The sequence below is a fragment of the Narcine bancroftii genome, chromosome 3, assembly GCF_036971445.1.
Source record: "Narcine bancroftii isolate sNarBan1 chromosome 3, sNarBan1.hap1, whole genome shotgun sequence".
Lineage (NCBI taxonomy): Eukaryota > Metazoa > Chordata > Chondrichthyes > Torpediniformes > Narcinidae > Narcine > Narcine bancroftii.
The window spans coordinates 346,362,284-346,383,858 of record NC_091471.1 but is presented as its reverse complement, the minus strand read 5'-3'; the positions used below and the strand labels follow the sequence as shown (position 1 = coordinate 346,383,858).

General features: G+C 40.0%; 1 long non-coding RNA gene across 4 annotated transcripts in view; it reads left to right on the top strand.

Moving 5' to 3' along the window:
- Positions 1 to 15,683, top strand: part of LOC138759342 (uncharacterized) — a 70,904-nt gene extending 55,221 nt beyond the window's left edge. For all 4 annotated transcript variants that reach the window (XR_011354796.1, XR_011354795.1, XR_011354797.1 and 1 more), the window contains exons 2-3: positions 11,857 to 12,033; positions 15,462 to 15,683. This is a non-coding gene — a long non-coding RNA (uncharacterized lncRNA). The remainder of the gene's footprint in view (positions 1 to 11,856; positions 12,034 to 15,461) is intronic.
- Positions 15,684 to 21,575: the final 5,892 nt, after the last annotated feature.

Sequence of the window (21,575 nt, the reverse complement as noted above, 5' to 3'; positions counted from 1 at the left end):
GGAAGGGTCAGGATGATGGAGGTTTTATCCAAGGTCGAAAGAGGGAGGGGCTGCAGGTACAGTCACAGGATGGGGCGGAGCCAGGAAATCAGGAATACAATACAGTTCAGCAGTTCTCCACAATTACATACTTATCCATCCTGCTCAATAATTTTATCAGCCAATTCTCTTTCTACAGGTGGTTTTCAAACTGCCCCCGCCAACTCACATTCCACCTTAACCAATCCCTATGCCATAAGTGCTCTGTGATTAGTCAGGGATTGCTTAAGATGGTATGTGAGTTGGAAAAAAAGGTTGAGAATCACTGCTCTAGGCCCAATTGTTACTGAACTATTTTGTTTGAAAAAAACTGTCATGGGCCTATTTCCTTTGGAGTTATGAAACCGTGCACATAACGAGCGAATTAGGTACGATTAAAGCAGTGGTTTTCAAACTTTTTCTTTCCACTCACATACCACCTTAAGCAATCCCTTACTAATCACAGAGCACTTATGGCATAGGGATTACTTAAAGTGGAATGTGAGTTTAGGGGGGGCAGTTTGAAAACCACTGTATCTACATCAATATTAATACTGTTTTTGCTGTCCAGGATTTTGATTATTAACTAGAGGAAAAACATTTAAAAATCAATATGATATTGTAGGTGGTTATTATAAAAGCACTTAGACACATACACATCTCATGTATTGAAGAGAACATGAGTTTAATAAGTTGAAGATGGTGTACGTTCTAAAGATATGCATGTGTATAGAGAATCACCAGATGGCTGTGTGATTTATAAGCCATTTATACTCCCTTTAATGCATTCAATGGCAATGCTTGTAACGTGAAATATACTGACCTAATTGAAGATTTTGTTTTTCCCAGAATGTGCAGTGAATCTAATGGAAAACAACTTGGCTGATGACTGACACAACTGAGCAGAAATTTGGACATATAGGAGCACATTTCTTTGGGCATGCTTCCCTATTCGATTCAACTATGGCTGATCTCCTCTAAATGCATAGTCCTGTTCCATCCTCATGAATCGCTGCCATTTGTGCCTTTGTAGTTAAAGCACAGAAACAGACTCTTCAGCTGTCATGACCCGGGTTTTCTGGGGAAGATCAAAAAACAGTGGTTTTCAAACTTTATCTTTCTACTCACATACCACCTTAAGCAATCCCTTACTAATCACAGAGCACTTATGGCATAGGGATTACTTAAGGTGGAATGTGAGTTTAGGGGGGCAGTTTGAAAACCTCTGTACAGTGGTCCAGGCTGAAAATCAGATGGCATTTTGTATTCATTTACACAAATATTACACCAATCCCATTTTCCCTTACTCCCAACAGTTTCTACCACTTACTGATATGTTAGAGGTAGGAGTAAGTAACTTTTAAATATGCTCAGCCTCTTCTCTAAATTCATGGTAAAGGTTTCTACATGTTCTTCACCATTTGAGTGAAAATATTCTGCTCAACCCAATTCTAAATACTTTACCCTGTATCCTGTGGCTGTAACTCTCATTCCACCCTTCCCTCCTCCTACTTATCCCACTGTCCCACCATGCAGGAATCTTTCTTGCAACCAGTCTGTCTGTAAATGAGACCCCCCCTCATTTTACTAAACTTTTCTCAAATAGATCCATTTCCTCCCTCAATCTTATCAGTCTGGTGAATTTTCACTCTCTTTTCTCTATGGGCTTTCTTAGGTAATGATCAAAGCTGTGCACAACACTAAATTTGGTCTCAGACAGGGCCTAGATATTCATTCCAAGGTATTTAGCTCCTGTACTCAAAACTCTTTTCAATGAACAGTAATGGACCATCTGCCTTCTTAACAGTTTGTTGCATCTGCATTCTTGTTTTACTGACTAATTTACAAAGACGCATTGATCAACATCTCCTAATAAAATCATGTCCTTTATGATAAATTATAGCAATTTTTCCTACTACTGATGTGAGGCTAACTAGTCTGTGCTCTGGTTTATCTCTCCCTCCTTTCTTCAAATAATGCAATTACATGAGCCAACTTCCCATCTACTGGAATTATTCCTCAATCTATAAAATGTTGGGATGACAGCCAAAGCATTCATTATTTTCGAGGCTTTTTCCACTCTGGGATGCAGCTCATCAGGCACTTTGGATTTAACGGCTTTAAAAGCCATTGATTTTTCCAGTACCTTTTTATTACTAATACTCAATTTCTTTAAATCCTCCTTTTCCTTAATCTGAAACTGTGAATATTTATCTAACTATATTATTAAATATATTATTATTTTTTCTTTCATGGAATATAATGATAATTTATTCAATGTTTGTTAGCTGCAGGAACTTCATTGTCACAAACTTGAGTTCACTGAACACACACAAACTCAAATATCATCATCACCTTTTCGTTCCCTAACACAAGACTTTGGCTGGCCCAGATCTAGGTACAGCAATGCCAGTAGTGGGGAGGGAGGTCGACCTTAATGGCCAGGTCATAAGGGGAGGAGACACAGGGGATGAGTCACTACTGGGTGGTCCAGCCTCATTCATATAGCAGCATACAGATAGGGAATAATGTGCAAGGAGAAAACATATCTCTACACACAGATTTCTACAGCACAAAGCCAGGCCCTTCAGTCCAATGTCTATGCTAGTCCCATTTGCCCGTATTTGGCCAATAGCACTTAAAACCTTTCCCATTCATGTACCTGTCTGAATGTCTTTTCCACATCTTTTCAGATAGTTTCTTTAATAGGAATGCCTTTGAAATGAACTTCAGGGACAATCTTGCCAGAGTATTTATCAGGAAAAGTATGCACCCTTTAAGATGAACTGCCTTCTTTTGTAGCTGAGGCCAAACATCCTGCATACCTTCTTCGATAAAATACATTTCTGAAGGAGTCAGCAGTGATGCTTAGATTTTTGACCACACTCAACCAAGGATGCTGCGATTTCATGTGCTGTTAACAGAATATAGGTTTGCTTACCTTTGGCAGCTAACAGATGACCAGATTGTTGTAATATTCATAGCTTGAATGAAAGGATCCTTCAGCATTGAAATGTTCTGTTTTGCACAATTGGTGGGGTATCGGTCATCCTTACCTTTACTGAAAGATTCATTGTTTTACACAAGTATTCCAAGAGAAAAAGAGTTCATCATCTTCCAATGCCTGGTCTCTTCATTAAGACGCCACTGTAATCTTTTCCACACAGCTCCTGAAGGTTAATTGATTTGAAAAACATTCTTACAACATATTACATTTGTATTGTGTGATATACTCTACTATTTTCTCTCTTGTTTCATTTATTTTCCAAAAAGATGACAAACTTGTCTTCATACAGAGTATTTTGCCCAATTGGCAGCTCCAAGTATTTTGCAACCAACAAATGTTTTTTTTTCATATTTGAAGTGCTGTGTTAATGTTACTAAAATGAAAGAACCATAAAACAATGAGCCTTTGATATAATAGAAAGCAGCTTGTGTCTTTTAGCCTTCCTCATTGTAAGTGTAAAGTACGAATTCTATCCCAACTATTATTAATTTCCATTCACTTTAATACATATCAGTAAGTTACAGGAAAGTGGAGTCCGGGGAAGTATATTGGCCTGGATTGAAAATTGGTTGTCTGACAGGAGGCAGAGAGTCGGGATAAATGGGAGTTTTTCAGGTTGGCAGAGAGTGGTAAGTGGGGTGCCGCAGGGGTCAGTGTTAGGCCCACAACTGTTCATCATTTACATTGATGACTTGGAGGAGGGGACAAAATGTGGTGTAGCCAAGTTTGCGGATGACACCAAATTGAGTGGAAGAGCAAATTGTAATGAGGATGTGGAGAGTCTGCAGAGGGATATAGTTAAGCTGGATGAGTGGGCAAAGGTCTGGCAGATGGAGTACAATGTTAGTAAGTGTGAGGTTATCCACTTTGGCAAGACAAATAAAAGAGCTGAATATTACTTAAAGGGTGAAAAACTTCAGCATGCTGTTGTGCAGAGGGACTTGGGAGTGCTTGTGCATGAATCGCAAAAAGTTAGGTTGCAGGTGAGAGGAGATCTTATAGAAACATATAGGATTATGAAGGGCATGGATAGAATAGATGTAGGAAGGTTTTTTGAGCTGAGCAGGGAAACTAAAATGAGAGGACACAGTCTCAAGATTCGGGGGAGTAGATTTAGGACAGAGATGAGGAAAAATAGTTTTTCCCAGAGAGTAGTGAATGTTTGGAATTCTCTAACCAGGGAAGTGGTTGAGGCTGCCTCATTAAACATATTTAAAATTCGGTTAGATAAATTTTTACATGTTAGAGGAATTAGGGGATATGGGGAGAAGGCAGGTAAGTGGAGTTAGGTCATAAATTAGATCAGCCATGATCGTATTGAATGGCGGAGCAGGCTCGATGGGCCATTTTTGGCCTACTCCTGTTCCTACTTCCTATGTTCCTATGTTCCTACATTTTGTAACTGTTCGGTAGCTATTGCCAGTTTTCATTGTAATTGTTTCATTATAGTTGACTGGTTGCCAAACTTTGGATGAAATTGAGACATATTTTTGCTCTTTCACATTCGCGCACACACCTGACAATCCTCACCAGCGTCAAAGCCCGGATGAATGAATCTGAACTTTAGGCCATGCCATTATTTGTTTTGGCCAACACCTTTTGATTTGTCTAAGTAGAAGTTCATTCTTGTCTGAGGTAACCGTGATACAGTGGCCTGCCCTTTCATTTAAGAGTCCTTTATGTTCTTTCATAATTTGCTTTGTAGTTAAATAACATTCCAAGATTGATCTAATGAAAACTCTTGAGTGGTTATAGCATCATTTATGGGGAGATTTAGGAAGCTAAGGTGTCTAATTTATTTCATGTAACGAAAAGATTGACTCTCTCTAGGTGCTTGACCAAGCTAAGTGATACCAACACTTCCTTATCCATTTCTTGCATTTGTATCACGTAAGGTTATGATTTTAATGCAGTAATAACTTAAACACATACAATTTATAGCACAGAAGCAGATTCTGTAAGGTATTTTAATTCTCCCCCCCCTCCCCCACCCCACAACTTTACTCAGTCCTGTCAACCTACTTTATATTCCTTTCTCCACCTTTTTCTCATCTTACTTCTCTCTCTCGATGAAGCTATGTTATTGTCAATATACCAGAAAAAGAGTTGGAATAGGGGCCCTGAGTATGACTAAATCAAAGCCTGTAATAAATCTTGTCTGATATTCATATTTATTGTCTGCCTATATATATGACATCACATACAACTCTGAGATTCCTTCTTCCTGTGGGCATGGCAGAATTACCACTAATTGGTAGTGCAAAAAATAAACTATACATGGCGTAAATGTGTAAACAAATAAAAGAACGTAAACAGATAATGAATAAAAACAAACTGACTGCGCAATTCAGAGAGAACAAGAAGAAAATCAATAAAGTGCACAAGTAAGAATCTTTAAATGAGTCTCTGATTGAGTGTGTCGTTGAGGAGTCTGATGGTGGAGGAGTAGCAGCTGTTCCTGAACTTGGTGGTGGGTGTCTTGTGGCATCTATGACTCTTTCCTAATGGCAGCAGCAAGAACAGAGCGTGTGCTGGGTGGTGAGGGTCTTTGATGATTGCTGCTGCCCTCTGACGACAGCATTCTGTGTAGATGTGCTCAATAGTGGGGAGGGTTTTGCCTGTGATGTCCTGGGGTGTGTCCACTACCTTTTGGAGGACTTTATGCTCAGGGGCATTGGAGTTTCCATACTAGACCGTGATGCAGCCAGTCACCACACTTTCCACCACACCTTTAGAAATTTGCCAGGGTTTCTGGTGTCGTACCAAACCTCCGCAAACTCCTGAGGAAGTAGAGGCACTGACGTGCTTTCTTCACAATGCCATTGGTGTGTTGGATCCAGGAAAGATCCTCTGAGATAGTGACTCCCAAGAACTTAAATTTGCTCACCCCCTCCACCTCTAATCCCCCAATGATCACTGGATTGTATACCACTGGCTTTCCCTTCCTGAAGTCTACAATCAGGTCTTTAGTTTTGGTGACATTGAATACAAGGTCATTATGGGTGCACCATTCAGCCAAGTTTTCTGCCATGCATTAACATTTATGAAAAGATATCAGTTGGAAACTACCAATGAACACCTTGGCTAGTTTTTTCCATGGTAAAGGAGAAGGAAAGGGATATGTAGCAACAATAATTGTTGTTGCTCCTCCTTTCAGATATGATACCAGTTTACACAACACATTTGTTGTATTCAGACATGATGCTTTCTTAGTTTTGCATAACTCACAGTTAAGACTCAAGAGAAACTTAATACAAGCAGCTTCAAAACTGTGCATGCAAAGGTTTCACAGCTGCAGATGTACTTACACATAGTCCAGGTTTGCAATAACTATGCAGCAAAAAGGAACATTAAAAACTACTTTTAAAAAGCTGTCGAGTCAGCAATTCTTTTATTGGAACTAAAAATGAAAAGCAAACCTGTACTTGAATCCCAACTCACGTTTTCACCTTGTCAACAATGGTCAAACACTCTCTCTTCTTCTTTGGCTTGGCTTCGCGGACGAAGATTTATAGAGGGGGGTAAATGTCCACGTCAGCTGCAGGCTCTCTATGTCAGAATTAACTGCATCTCCAGGTTTCTGGATAATGACAGAAACCTTTGGATTTATTTTTAGGAACATTTCCTTTTCTGAATTTTATCCAGCATTAAATTCTTCCAGTTTTCTGGCTGCATCACCATGAGGGATGTGGCAGACTTTGGGGCAATTGGGAGCCAACGGTTTTGCATTCAGTGTGTTCAACCTATCTGGTTTAACAGTGAGCAAAAGGCAGCAAGCACGGTTCAATTTAAGATACGAGGTCAGAAAGAAAGAAAGGAAAATTTTACTTTAAATGAACCAAAATTCACTTCAATTTTTTTTCCGTCAGAGGCAAATGCTGGGATTTGCCCTATTTATATTTGCCCTAGTATTTCTACTGTATAGTTATGCGGATACAAATTTGCAAGGGTTTATGATACAAATATCTTATTTAACCAAAGATTTAAAGAAAATTGCTAATAATAGATTTAGGAACTGAAGAGGGCAGGATAGAAGAATAACTCATTCATTGCCAAATTAAATAGCAAAAGCAAAATAAAGGGAGGGCGAAAGAAAACAGGATCAAGAGAAAATGAAAAAGTAAAACACAAGAGTTGTTTTTCTAAAATTCTATCTCAACATTTAAATTCTGAGTTGAAAGTTTGCACTATTAAAAGCTCATTCTCAGTGCCAGAGAGGTTGTTTTATCAGGAGTTAAAAACTTTTACAGCATTGAATTCGTGGAGACTTAAATAAACATCGCACACACACACACAAAAACATCAGGATACGCTGAAGAGACAAAACCCAACTTTCGTTTTTTTTCAAGGATTCAAGATTCCTTTATTGTCATAAAACAGGTGTAATATTACACCAAATTGACATTAGTCTGCTGTAAGAAATTGTCCAGCACCCATTATAGTCAGAGAAAGAGAAGCGAAAGAGTGTCACTGAGTGTCCATGGATTCACCTCCAGCCTCACAGACCTCAGTCCAAACCATCGGCAACCCGAGCTTCGGAGTCCAAACCTACAACACAGTCAGGAAGCCTTCTGTGCCCTCGGTACCCTCTCACATCTCGATTTTGAAACCTGGTACCCCTTTAGCAAGTCTTGAGCCAGTCTCCAGGTGGTGAAATGCATTTTCATATATGTATGGACTGGCCACTCTGATCCTACCTGACCTTCCCTAACCCCTCTCTTGGCTACTCCCTGGATTTCCTAATAAAGGCTGGTGTGCCTGGACGCCCCCTCTTGCTCCTGTACCTGGAACCTGGCCAAGTAGTATATCAGTAACTTGATGGCATGTTTATTGGGTAACTACAAAGCAAGTAAAGCAAATCCATGTATTTTAACATGCCCCTTGGCAAGATACTATTTCAGCACAGTTCAGAGAAATAGGGCAATGGAACATTTTTAAAAATTTAGATATATAGCATGGTAACAGGCCCTTTCAGCCTACAAGCCTATACCCCCCCCCTTGCAATAACACCCGAATGACCTAAAACCCTGGCATGTTTTGAACAGTGGGAGGAAACTGAAGACCATCGCAGACATGGGGAGAATATCCAAGTTCCTTACAGAGTGCGCAGGATCAAAACCGAAGTCCCGATTTCTGGCGCTGTAACAGTGTTGTGCTGTCCATAGATGCATCCTGAAATCCATAGCTGAGTGTAAAATGCAAGTAAGATAAGTTGCTGTCAATATTCTCATTATGAGTTACAAGTGGGATGCACAGAGCCAATCCTGAGGGAAGAAAGTGTGTGTCTGACACTGCTGGCCAGGAAAAGCCCCCATTCACATACTTTGATAATTTATGGCACAAGCAGTTAAAGAAAATGTGTCTCTGACTTCAGTTTTGGAGATGTCTTTAATGAGTTACAATTCAATTACCATTGTTTTCTGGATTGAGCTTTGATTTTTGTTTACTGTGGTCCTTGCCTGATGCTGACAACGCTTTTAAAATGAACACGTCATGCAGACATTATCCCTCTGAAGGATCATCGACCCCACCCATGCCCTCTCATGCTTTCCCTAGGCAAATGTGTGAAGCAAGCTGTCCTGCATCTCCAGTGGCACCCAGCCAGAGGGTGGCAAGTTCATATCCCTGGTACCAACTGATGTTTGTACTCTCTTGACCTCAGGAGTTTGGGAAGCTTCCATTTGCAACTCATCAACTCATTCCACATCAACCTCCAACCACAAATTTACATTATTCTACATTAATCCTGTTTTTTAATTCTTATCTATTTTCCCCTGGACCCTACGCACCAGGGTCAATTTGATTAACTGACCAACCTGCACATCTTTGGGATGAAACTTGACCACCGGGAGGAAATCCATGGTTCAAAGTGACCATACAAATAGCACCCAAGGTTAAGATTGAACCTGCCCTCTGGCACTGTGAGGCAGCAGATCTGCTAACTGTTCCACCCAACATATTAATGTGGAGAATCACAAAAGCTGCAGAAGCTGGCATCTTGGGCAGACAAAAAATTGTTGGAGGAACTCAGGTCAGATAATATCCACAGGTAAAAGTGGTCAGTGAACATTTTGGGTCTGAACCCTTTATCATCCTTTGAAGAGAGCGACTGAGGTCTTGAGGAAAAAAAAGAGATAATTGTAATGACATTAGAGATTTATAATAATTATGTCAAAACATATGCAAAAATTTAAAAACTAAAGTAAATGAGGACCTTGTATGGATGTAGCTGACCGAGATGGACCGAGATGTCATTAGACAAAGGTCTGCATAAATGACTGAAATTCACTCTCATTGTGTACTGAAAGATTATTATTGACTCAGTTAGGAGGTTGTCAGAAAACTCAATGGATCCGTCAATATCCATTGAGACTAATGGATAATTTGCATGTTGGGTCGTTATCCTACATCTGGATTTAGAGTGGCAAAATAGCCAGTATAAAGAAGTAAAGGGGGGGAGAGTATGGTGAGGCAAGTAGGGAGGGATTTGGAGGGAGATTATGGGCAGTCGTATGTTGATTGAACAGGATATACAGGAAGGGAATACAAGTGATGGCTCCAAGAAAAATGGCATTAATAGCCAAAGATTCATTCCTAATCCATGGTATTTGTGTTCTCTGATAATCAAACAATTTCCCATTTGAGAGCTTTGTTCAGAGAGGCTTCTGCCCCTTTTAAAGCTATGTTGTGGGTCAAATAAACCGGGTGTCACTGATTTCTTTCTGCATGTCCTCCTATACCAGGGAAGAAAATGCCGTGATGATAATTTCACTGTAAATGCAAAGAAAATCATGTAAAGCACCTATGATAGCGGATGAAACTTGATACTGTCCTGGTTGTGCTGTGTACATTCTGTTTACATCACATAAAGTCTGAGACTCGGATTGTCTTAGACTTTGAAATTAGCCTTATGAGGAAAGCTAATGCCATCAGGTCCATTCCACAGAATTGTAATGTGGTCTCATGGAAATGTAACATTAGATGGTTTGCTTCAACTAAGTTTTATTTCTAAGTTCCAAAGAAATGGAAGGCATGCTTAGCATAGCGTTTAGCACAACACTGCCACACTGCTTGCGACCTGGACCAGGATTTGAATCTCACGCTGTCTGTCAGGAGTTTGTGCATTCTCCTCGTGTCTGTGTGGGTTTCCTCCATGTCCTCCGATTTTCTCCCACCCTTCAAAATGTGCCAGAAGTGTAGGTCAATTCGGCATAATTGGGCCGATTGCCGTGCTCTATGTCTAAATTTAAATTCAACTAGACAATGAGGTACTGAGTATTGCAACTAGTTAAACAAAAGCAGCATATCCATCCAAGGTACTTGTAAATGCAAATGTCACTCTCTGTGTTACGTTGAGAGCTTAAAAAGTGCAGGAATGAAAATATAATAAACAGCTGGCGTTCCTTCCATGTGCATGCATACATTATATATTCAGACTGATGCAGTTGTACATACAAGCAGACAACTCTCTGCACAGCATCAAATTACAATGAGCTTGTGGAATGTCTTTGGATCAGGTCCCATAAGGAGACTCATGCTTGGTTTGAGGGTCACAGAGTGCAAGCTCGGGATGTTTGTATTGCTCCGCACTTTCACCAGTGGAATGCTCCATTTGTAAATAATACCAATGTTCCATTTGCTTAAATACATCTTTAAATACATCCATGGATCAACAGCAACACTCAAGGTTCAAGGTTCCTTTTATTGTCATGTAATAATACATAAAAGTGAAACATGCATTAACTTTTTTCTTCTGTAAGTCAGACAAAGAGTTGCCATGAGCATTGCCTCTAACAATAAGAGAAAGAAAAGCAAAAGAGAGACACTCAGAGATCCTGTGACCATGGATTCACCTCCACTGATCCCATAGCCTCTGCAGCCACACAGACTAATCTATTGGAAATCTGAGCTCTAGGTCTAAACCTCCGACACAATCAGGGAGCCTTCAGCACCGGAGGCCCTTCAGGAGCCCTTCTCGCTCTCAGCATCCTGAAACAACGGTGGTCTTTGCCCAAGATGGTGATGCCTGTGCTTGGCAGCGTACCACGAGCGGAATTCAGCATCCCCAGGAACAGCAGACCTGCGAAGGGCACGTGGAACAGGAAGAATAACCCCCTGTGGAGAAGGAGAAAATCCCACAGGACTGATCGTAACAGTGGGCCAGCGAGTGACTCAGCGGCTGAAGGACCCACACAGGCTGCGGGTGGCTGGAGATCGGTTCATCGGAACCAGGCATCGTATTTTCAAGAAGTTTTAAATTCTCAAAATCCTATTATTAATTTCTAATAGTGTAACTTCTTCACAAGATGCCCGTTATAACTGATGTTAATCTTTGACCTGGGCTTCAAGAAAGCATCGGTAGCAGCTAACTAAAATATACCCTCATCTAATTGAAAGGCAATTATTTTCCTAGTAAAATAGACTGTTTACTGAAAGAAAATAAAAATTGTAATAATTAAGAGGAGGTCCATGATTAACATCAGACAACATGAATGTTCCTTGGGAGCTCACCTAGTCAGCAAATTATTAATTGACAAAGATAACATAATTATGAACCTAATATCAAAGTTTTTTGGTATCATTTATTAACAGTATATAGAATAAACAGGAACATTAAACCAGTTAATTACAGATATAAATACTTATTACAGTATTCAATTCAGTAAGAAACATAACTGTGAAGTAACGGAAACCAACAAAATTGGATTTCATGTTAGGGGTCAGAAATATTCTCTAGGAGCCTCAGATGTTTGCTACAAGTCGAGGAGAATTAGTTACAATGAGTTTTGATTGCTTTGATTGTCAACAGTTTTTTCTATTTCTTTCCTCAGGACAAGATGTTCATTGTGTTTTAATTTGAGGAATGAATTTGTGTCCATTCAAAGTGAAATTGAGACGCACTCAATCATTTTACAAGAAAGGCAGTTTATGTTCTTCATAACCACATTGATTATGCCTTCTGATCTGCACAATTCCCGATATGGATTTCAAGTTGATTCGCATGAGAGGTAGATCAAATTATTCTTTTTTAAAATTTAAAAAAAATTTTCACACTATGAACCATACTGACCAAAATACACACAAACATTTCCCTCTTGAATATACAGTGTCACTTTCTCCCCTTTTCCCCCCTCCCTTCCCTCCCTCCTTCACCCCCCCCCTTCCCCACCCACTCAACGTTCAACCTATATGATGCATTAAACCCATTAAACAATGTCATCACACAATGAAAATAAACAAGAAATTTGTGTCTTCTACTTTTACACACTGGGTCAGTTCATTTCGTCTTCTTCTTCATCAGCACAATTCCAGATACGGATTTCAAGTTGATTCGCATGAGAGGTGGTGGATCAAATTATTCTGATTGGCTTATTTTCAACCAATTTGCAGGCATTTAAATGAAATATTCATTTTTATTGTACAAAAAGCAGATCAGTAAAATTTCTTGGCTTTTCAAGTGACGATTACTCAGTGATCGTCATTTGCATAAAATATTCTTCCAGCATCCCTTTGTAAAATTAAAATGCACATTCTTAAGCTAAACAGCTTTTTTTTAAAAAAAGCAGCTTCTATCCTCAAAGGCCCCCACCACCCAGGCCATGCCCTTTTTACTCTGCCACCATCGGGGAAAAGATACAGGAGCCTAAAGATGAGCACTCAGCGGCACAAGCACAGCTTCTTCCCCGCTGCCATCAGAGTCCTGAGTAATCAATGAACCAAAGACACTGCCTTACTTTTCGTCCACTTGCTTATTGTTATTTTGTTTTATAGTGATGTCGTAAGAAGGTTGTAATAGGAATGTTCACACTACGATGCTGCCACAAAACAGTGAATTTCATGGCAATAAATCTTGATTCTGATTTGTATTTGCTAGAGGTTCTGTGCTGTTCAACCACAGATGAATTAATTTCTGATGTTAAAATGTTTGCATATAGTATGCTCATGCCATTTTTCTTGTAAATCAATTGGGTGGAATTCCACAGCTGATAGATCTATTATTAGTATCTGTATGCCAGTGAGCACGAGATCTCAGCAGGAACTTTAGCCCACATTCTAATATTATTAACAATCATCTGCCGGCTATAATTAACCACAAAGCAAAACGTCATAAATTTGAGACCACTACATGAAAATACTAGTTATTAAAATGACAGATTAAAGCTATACTGTTGATTATTTAATTTGAACTAAATAAATCTCATTGTTTAATTAATTTTCTTGATAATACCTAAAATGACAAAACAGTGTGAATGAATTAGAGTAGCCATTCTCAACCTCTTTTTTTGCCCTTGGCCCCTTAAGACTCTGCTCAAAGTTTATGGGCCGCCTTCCTTGTGAAGCAGTCGGGTTTTGGTTTCTTCCATACTTCTCTCCCATCATTTACATAAAAAGCATTAAATTATTTATGTAACGCATGGTTAAATAAAAAACAAGCCTTTTACTGAAATGTGTTGTGGCCCCTGTTGAGAATGTCTGGATTAGATCTTAATCTATTGTGAAGGGAAAATGAATCAAATGAGTAAATTTAAGGTTAGGTACTTGTCCAATTAATTTGTGAATAGTAGAGTACCATTCTATCTAATGTTTATGTTTAAATATTCCTCATGATGGATGAACACTCTTGCACTTTCTGCCATCTGCCACTGTTAATTTCACCAGTTCATGAGTGGGAATGGATTTTGAACAGAGCTTTCACTATCATTCACCCCATCCCTGATCTTTATTGACATCACCTCCAGGTCCCAAACTAGTCCAGTTTTGATTCTGATCAGTGTCCGGCTTCCCCCACATTGGGAGTATTTTCAAATCTTTCCAGAGCACTAGCCCTCCCCACCAATGTAACGTTCCCCTCAACACTTCATTCCTGCACTCGTAATCGTGGCCATCTCTGGATTTAATTACTTCACCATCAGCACGTGTTCTTTCAGCTCCCCAGGTCCTATGCTCTAGTATCCCCTCATTAGAGCTCTCTGCCTATTTCCTTTTAAGGTTACGGAATACACAGAGGTGCACAAAAAGAAAGGCCCAAGCCTTAAAGGAAAATCCTACCTAATAAACCTATTGCAATATTTTTAAGAGATCACAGGTAAGATAGACTGGGGAGATGCAGTGGATGTGGTGTATTTGGATTTTCAAAAGGCCTTTGGCAAGTTGCCCCATGTCAGGCTGCTAAACAAGATGAGAGCCCATGGTATTACAGGAAGGATGGGTAGAACATTGGCAGGTCGGCAAGAAACAGATGGTGTTCTGCATAGATCAGTTTTGGGACTGTTTCTTTTTTATGTTGTATATCAATGATTTGGATTATGCATAGAAGGCTTTGTGGATAAATTTGCAGATAATACCAAAATAGCTGATAGGGTAGGTGATGCTGACGATACCGAAAGGGTGAAGAGAGACTTGGTTAGAAGTGGCAGATGAAATACAATGTTGAAAGTGTATGATCATGCACTTTGGAAGAAGAAATAGATGGACAGACTATTATTTGGATGGGGAGAAAATTAAAAATTCTGGAGGTGCAAAGGGACTTGGGAGCCCTTGTGCAGGATACCTGAAAAATTAATCTCCAGGTGAAAAAGGTGAATGCAGTGTTGGCATTCATTTCTAGTGGAATAGCATATAAGAGCAAGGATGTAATGTTGAGACTCTAGAAGGTGCTGGTGAGACCTCACTTGGAGTGTTGTGTACAGTTTTGAGTGCCTTTTTTGAGAAAATATATGCTGGTGTTGGAGAAGGTTTCAGAGATTTACTGGAGTTATATTAGGAATGAAAGTGTTAGCATATCAGGAATGATTGTCAGCTTTTGGACTGTACTTGTTGGAGTACAGAAGGATGAGGGGGGACCTGGAAGAGAGATTTTGAATGCTGAAAGGCCTGGACAGAGTAGATGTGGCAAGGATGCTTCCCATAGTAGGGGATTCAAGGGCAACAGGGCACACTTTTAGGATGAAATGGCGTTAATTTGAAACAGACGCAAAAACATTTCTTTAGTCATGAGTTTGTGGAACGTTGCCACAGGCGGCTGTGGAAGTGAGGTCGTTGGTGTATTTAGGGCAGAGATTGACAGGTATTTTATTAGCCAACATATTTTTTATGTTCTTAATCCATTTCTCAAGGTTTACGGGGAGAAAGCCATGGAGTAGGAGGATGGATCAGCTCATTGATTAGAATGGCGGAACAGACTTGATGGGCTGATTACGCTGTTATATGTTGTGATCTTGTGCCTCAGAACTATCTATTTGACTACGTTTCCTTCCCTAATACCTCTTCAATATTTCTAATATACCATAATACTTCCTGATGAGGCCTGATGTTGAATTTAATTGGGGATAATGGTGTGAACTGGCTTACAAAGTTTTGCTATATTAAAGGCCCAAGTTAAAATCAGACAGAAGTTCATCAGTCGGAAATGTTAACTCTGCTCCCTCCTCCACAGATGCAGCCTGACTTTCTAAAGAATGCCCGAATGTTCTGTTTCCATTGTGGCAATGCCAGGGACTACTATGAACTAAGTGAGCATTAGTGGATTTGCTCCAATTTACAGCTGATATATCCTGCACACAACATAAATAACAGAATATGTGGTTGTAACATTTTATAGTTTATTTTTTCAAAATGACCAATTGCAAATGGTCCCCATACATTTGACGAGAAACACAAGGGACACATTGGCAATCTTGGAGACACACAGGGTACTCTAGGAGTCGGGATCTGAGACTAAACACAAATCACATCCCCCTGATACTGCTCAATCTGCTGAGTTTCTCCACCCAAATGTGTTTAACATTGATAATCCCGTTTTCTTTGTATAAATACCGCTCATCTCCCCGGAGCTGTACTCTGTGCTTTAAAATTCTCCTGCCAGGAATGAAGTATCCAATTCACTGGCCTTTCTGGTATGTTTAAATGGGACATTCTACTGCATTCATGGAGAGGGCATTGTAACTTCACAATACTCAAGTCATTTTCACCCAGCATAGGTGTACAGATCCTGGTATCTCAGGTATCCATGGATTCATTCCTCCTAAATCCTGCCTGATGAAAACTATAGGCCTTGAATACTGTTGACTTGTGTGTAAAATTAGTTTTTGCATGACCTTGCAACCGTGTGATAATTGGATATAAACACAGTGAGCATAGGGACACATTTCAACCCCTATTTATCTAACTACAAGAATAAAATGGTAGCAGGAATAGGTCAGCAGACCCCCTCAAAGCTCCCCCACCATCCAATGTGATCATCTCAACTCCTCTAATCCTCAATTCCCCAATCTTTCAAACATTTATCTCTACCTCCTGGCAGGAGAATTCTAAAGCACAGAGTACAGCTCTGGGGAGATGAGTGGTATTTATACAAAGAAAACGGGATTATCAGTGTGAAACACATTTGGGTGGAGAAACTCAGCAGATTGAGCAGTATCAGTGGGATGTGATTTGTGTTTAGTTTCAGATTCTGACTCCTGGAGTACCCTGTGTGTCTCCAAGATTGTTAAGATTTGAAAGGTTTAAGTCATCAGTGGAAGCAAAACACCAAAGAAGTTCCAAGCCCATCAATCCGAGAGGAGGCTTTTCCCAGAGGGTGGCGAATCTGTGGAATTCACTGCCCATTGAAGCAGTGGAGGTATTTACAACAAGGTTGGATATATTTTTACATCATAGGGGAATTAAAGGATATGTGGAAAAGGCAGGTAGGTGGAGATCAGTCATGATTTCATGGGCGGAGCAGCATCAACGGGCCTATTCCTGCTTGTGTTTTTAATCCATGTCTCAAGAACACATTGAGAATTTGAAACAGATGGATTTCTCATAATTTTTGTCATCAATGTTTTGAGTAAATTTACTGGAAGTGCCATCACAAACTCCCATTTCCCTGAAGGGCACTGTTTCCTTTTTCCTTCTTTGTTGGTGGCCAAGTGAATTGCAGCTGGCCATTGAAAGCCTCAAGATGCATGTGACATCTTTCAATAAAACTTCAGGGTATCTGGGATTCATTGAAGACCCACAAAAAATGTGCGTTGGATGTAATCATCTGCTGAACCATCTTTTTCAAATAGTGCTTTGTTTTGAATTACTCTTCTCCAGGTTGAAATTTTGAGATGCATGTTTGCTGAGGCATCGTGTCAGTCAAGGGTGTGTCCTGAAATGGGGCAGGGATCAGAAAATGGAGGTGGAGGGCCACTGGCCTAGTAATACTGTACTCCTCCGAAGTACAAGGTGAGGGGCAAGAGCAATTCTCTCAGCTACCTTGTATTAAGTTTGCATGCTCATATAAACCTGGCAAATTTAAATCCCTCTTCCTTCCACCATGTCATTGGATTAAAGAGACATATACCATAGAAGAAGGCTCTTTGGCCTACGAAGTCCACTCCAAACATCAATCACCCATTTCAACTAATCCTACATTCCCATCTCTTCCTCGTCTAGATCCTTTAAATTCTATCATGTACCTACAGTATATGGCAATTCGTAATAGCCAACAAATCCACCAATATTCATGCCTTTGGGATGTAGGAAGATTGTGCAAACTTCTCCTCCACTGGTTCAGTGTGAACAATAGACAAAACCCCACAGTAAAAACAGATTGCTGGACAAACTCAGCAGGTCAAACAGCATACTTCATATAGCAAAGATAAAGATGCACAACCAATGTTTCTGACTTGAGCCCTTCATCAAGATATGGAAAAATGCCTGCAGGTGTCTGAACAAAATGTTGGTGGGGGGGGGGGGAAGAGGTAAGGCAGGAGTATGGTCCCAAAGGCAGGAGGTAATAGGTGGATAAGGGAGGGAGGGCACAGCAGCAAGCAGGGAGATGAGGGATGGGTCAGTGAATAGAGAGGGAAGGGGGTGGAAAGCCAAGGGAAAGAAAACAAGAGTTAAGGGAAGGGAGAGAGAATGGAGAATAGGTTAGTAGAAACCAGAGAAGTCGATATTAATGCCATTTGGTTGGAGAGTGCCCAGATGGAAGATCAAGTGCTGTTCCTCCAATTTATGGGTTGTCTTGGTGGAATAGTACATGAGGCCATGAACAGACACGTAAGTATGGGAGTTGGATGCAAAAATGAAATGGTTGGCCACTGGGATCCCTGTCACTGATGTGGACAGAGGAAAGGTGCTCAGCGAAGCAATCTCCCAGTCTGAGCCCAGCCACAAAGGGAGCATTGTATGCAGTAGATCACTCCCATGGATACACAAGTGAAGTGTTGCTCCACTTGAAAGGCCTGTTTTCACGACAAGCATCCAAACAAAAATTTCCATACCTTGATGAAGGGCTTAAGCCCAAAATATTGGTTATGTATCATTGGTTTGTTATATAAAGTGCACTGTTTAACCTGCTGAATTTTTCCAGCATTGTGCTTTACTTCAACTATGGTTTCTGCAGACTTTCATGTTTTATTTTCACCCCCAACACACTGGTAGAGAAACACATTCAGAGCACTGATCACCAATTTCTGCCTGAACCCTCTCAGTTTATAAATTGTTGACCTCACTGTCAAACATTGACTTGATAATGTAGTGAATTATCTTGGGTCTCAACGGTCTATCCTCAGGCTTTGCCCCTTAGTTACAGATGACCCAGTGAGGGAAATCATCCTCACAGCATCAGCCTTGAAATATCTCCTCAGAACTTCAGTAAGATCTACTTTCATTTGTGCAAGATCTAAAAAGAGAGGGCCCAGTCACAATAGTGTTTTGTGTCAAAGGAACGGAACTGTGTAACACAAGGATTCAATCCGTCTATGCTGAGGCAATGTACTACATCAAATTATGGATCTGATGCAGGGGCTCAATCCAAAACATTGAGAATATCCTTCCTACCATTGTTCAATTTATACTCACAATTCTGCATGCAGACTTCCAGAAAGAGGAATAGGTTCATCAGCTTGGCATGAATTGCATTAGTCTTAACTATCTGGATTACTCTGGAATTAGTCTCAGAATCTGAGAGCTACAGCAACTCGTATAAAAATGGAATAATGATCAATATATAGTAATTTAACACAAAATTTCACCTTATAATTGGAACTGGAATATACTTTATATAATTATTGCAGCAAAAAATATAATATATTTTTGCTACTTTATTTTAGGTGCAATTTAAAGTCCTGGTATTAACCAGTATGTTTTAAAATGTCATAGGATAATCAAGTACAGGGAAAGAATAAATAAAGGATTTGCTCATTCTATATTCAAACCGACTCGTTGCCCAAAGAATTACCTTGGGCTCCACTTGTTGATGCACTGTGGCATGAAAGCTTTGAATACTTCTTCATTTTTGATACTTTTCTGAACTTGTGCTCCATATCTGATAAGGCAAAACTGGTTGTGATCCTGTTCCCTTGTCAGTTTCACCATGTTGGGACATTTGTATGAAGAAATAAGATGATACATTTCTGAACTTGCATTCTTATACCTGAAATGCTGTTTCCTCGATAGATTAGCGTCCAATGTAGTCCACCACTGGCAGCACACAGTGTAATTCTATCCAGAAGTGCTAATCTGAGGTGGGTATGTGTAAGCCTGTCTTCAAATCATTCTGAATTTGGAACCATTGGAATGATTAGTGTAAATAGGTGATTGATGGTCAGTGCAAACTTGGTGGACCAAAGGTCTTTTTCCATGCTTTAGCTCTCTATCATTCTATGACACCCACACAGTCACAAGGAGAACCTACAAACCCCATTTGAACAGCACCCAAGGACAGGACTGAACTGGGATCTCTGGTACAGTTATTTGCAAAGTCGAGTGGCATAAAAATCTCTCCCTCTGCATTCATATCTCCTGTGTGATTTCAGTTTTGCCCTCAGCTTGCACCAAATACATCAAAGAAATACATCAGAAATATAAAAATTCTATCTGAATTTTCTTTCTATATTTTTGTGTGGAAAGTGTTTTGCATCCAAAATTATCCAAAGATCAAGATCACAGCAGAAAGAACAAGGTCAGCCATAGCACTAAATATGCAAAGCTTATTTGTTCAATATTTAAATTAAATTTTAAATTTAATTTTTTAAATTTATAAAATTAATTTAGACATACACCATGGTAACAGGCCATTTCAGCCCATGAGCCCGTGTGGCCCAATTGCACCCAGTTAGCCTACAACCCCCTAGGATGTTTCAAATAATGGGAGGAAACTAGAGCTCCCAGAAGAAACCCACGCAGGCACGGGAGAACATGCAAACTCCTCAGAGACAGCATATTGTTCCAACCCTGGTCCGATCGCTGGTTCTGTAACAGCGTTATGCTAACTGTTACGCCAACCATGCTGCCCCAAGGTCAGCAAAAGAGAATCGAGTTCTATTCTGCACTGGTGTCTTTTCCTTTAAGAACAGCAGACAGAAAGGAAATGGCTGCTATTTAAGTGCTGGTATTTTCTGTTTTAGCAGTCAAATGGAAAATGAACCTATTGTGTATGGCACAATTTGCTGATTCGACACACCTCCCCCACATCCCCACTCTTGAGTTTCTGCTTATTTCACTGTAATCATCCTACTTTAAGGCTCACCTCGTCAACTAAAACAAATAGGGCTTTAGTTTCAAAATGATTTGCAATGAGGTACAACTTCCACTGAGCAAGAGAAATATTTGAATTTATTTCAAGTAATTTAAATTAAATTTGTGAGGAAGCGAAATCACAAAACTTGACTTGTTTAATCTGCAATGATAGATGGCTGGCAATCACATTGGCTTGTTTATGTGTCTGTACTGAGGCCACAGTTTACATGCTGATTTCCTAAATGTCTCATATTCTGCTCTGGAAACATAAACCCACTCCAATTTAGGGGAGCATCATCCAACAAATAGATATTTTGCATTGCCCACACCTAAAACAAGTGTTCGGCACCTTTTATTTTATGTCTCCAACCCCATGATATATTTTGCTTGCGTGCAGACGGTAGGTGGTGACGTACACATGGCTGTATGCACTGGGACTGTTGCAGGCTACAACCAACAAGAAAGATTCATAAATAATGAAGTCATTAAATATGCTCCCAAATCAATTCTGGCCACGCTTTTACTTCTCCCCCTACTCTACGCAGAATCACACGCTCACCTTTCACCCTTGATAGCATTAACCACTCTTTACCACTCAGATCTCCAGTTCCAGCCTCTGCTCTCTTCTTCCACAAATGCCATGGAAGCATTCTTTCAGCCAGATCCCTACCCTCCTCAAATGCCCATGCATTCAAGGTACTAGCTGCTCTTTGACCACTGATCAAGCTGAGCTGCTGGTTCCTTCCAGAAATCTGGGTCCAAAACCTGATGAGAACGCCTCAACCCCATCTTTACCCCTTTGTTCCAGGTGCACGTTGCTCACTTAAAGATGAATTTTCAGGCCAACAATTTGTTTTTCCATTGTAGTTGTTAATAATATAAAGTTCCAACAGCAGCTTTGCTGATCAATAAATTAGAGAGATTCATTCATTCGTAATTTTACCTCTCTTAGTTGCTAGGAGACACTAAAATGACTTGTTTGGTCTGATGGTTCCAATGTGACTTTGTGAGTACAGGATATAATATTACTTCCCTGGCTCTGATCACGAAAATT